The sequence below is a fragment of the Terrapene carolina genome, unplaced genomic scaffold (assembly GCF_002925995.2).
Source record: "Terrapene carolina triunguis isolate 2854851 unplaced genomic scaffold, T_m_triunguis-2.0 Scaffold42, whole genome shotgun sequence".
Lineage (NCBI taxonomy): Eukaryota > Metazoa > Chordata > Testudines > Emydidae > Terrapene > Terrapene triunguis.
In genome coordinates, this window is record NW_020664393.1 from 75,360,768 (window position 1) to 75,362,284 (window position 1,517).

Sequence of the window (1,517 nt, forward strand, 5' to 3'; positions counted from 1 at the left end):
ACTTCTGTTAGTCTCAAAGGTGCCACAGGACCCTCTGTTGCTTTTTACAGATTCAGACTAACACGGCTACCCCTCTGATACTTATTTTTTCCTGTTACCTTTCCTCCCCGGTTGTTTTTTTCAGTGTTCCCATGTTAACTCTGTCTATACCCCCATTCACCCCTGCAAATGAGACCAGTGACTGACCTCCTCGGGGAATGATGGGGCTGACTTTGCAGGGAAGTACTGACCAACGCTGCTTTTCAGATAACATCCTAAGGACACAAGGTGCTTCGTCAACACTGGAGTTAGTGCCATCCCTGCCGTCCTTCTCCCAGTGAGAGAGCCAGTCTTGTCAAACCCTCCCTCTTCCCAAGTTGTCTTGTACTCGTGCCTTACACATCTGGCTGGAGATTGCTCATGCGGACCTTGTATGTGTGCACTCCTGGGCTGGCTAGGAACCAGCAGGCCGCTGACAGTGCTACTCTAAACCCAATGAAGTCCTCGAGAGTCTTGCCTTTGACTTCACTGAGGGTTGGTCCTAAGAGGACGTAAATGCCGTCATGTTCGGCTGTCAGCCTGTTACTCCTGCCACAGCTCCCACGCGGCCACTTGCAACTGGTCTTCTTCCCGCTCCTAGAGTCCTTTGCGCCGGGTCTGGGTCCCCCCACATGAAGCTCAGCCAGAACTGATGCAATGGTTCGTAGGGTATCTGATGATGACCTGGGCGCAAGAGGTTGAGTACGTCAGCTTCAGCAGGTTGGCCATGGGAAACGGGGTCACAAACCTCCTTGGGGGACATGACCCTCAGGTGGAGAACAAGGGCCAAGTCTTTAACAGGTGTGGATCAGTGTTTCTCACTGGAACTATGCTGATTAACACCAGCTGAGGATCTGGTCCAGCATATATTACGCTGCTCACTCTTCGGACTTGCTCATTGGGAATGAGCAAGTTAGAAGCAGCATCTTTGCCATCTGCAGCCTCATGATTACACTTACTGGTTGATTTTTACCAAGAGAGCTGCTTTGGTATTGAGGTTGAAGGCAGAGGGGGTCAGTTAACCATGAATTTACTTTGCCTGCTTCATGTAGCAGAACAGGGGTGCGTGCTTCAGGCTACACATGTGCCTTGGTATTTACATCTCGTGCTGGCTGGGTTTTAAAAGCATTGCTTCCTACTAAACATGAGTAGTGAGTTTTGCATTTTTTTCTTTGGGAGTGTGGGAGGGGTGGGAGTATTATGCACCAACTATCCCCCATTTGTCCCCCAACTTTGTATTGTTGAGACCACTGAAAACTTTGTACTGTATTGACAGCTATTCAAAATCCTCAGTAATAAAATCTATAAAAGCAAGACGAAGGGGTGCAACGTGAAATCTGTAACTCCACCAACAAAAGGGGGAATGTGATGGTCATGGCTGTAAGTTGTTCAGCAGAAAGTCTGGCCTTAAAGAGTTGATAATAAATAATAATAATCATAATTAATGTGCTTTACTTGTCTTTCATCTGTAGATCTCAAAGCACTTTTCAAGCCGCACA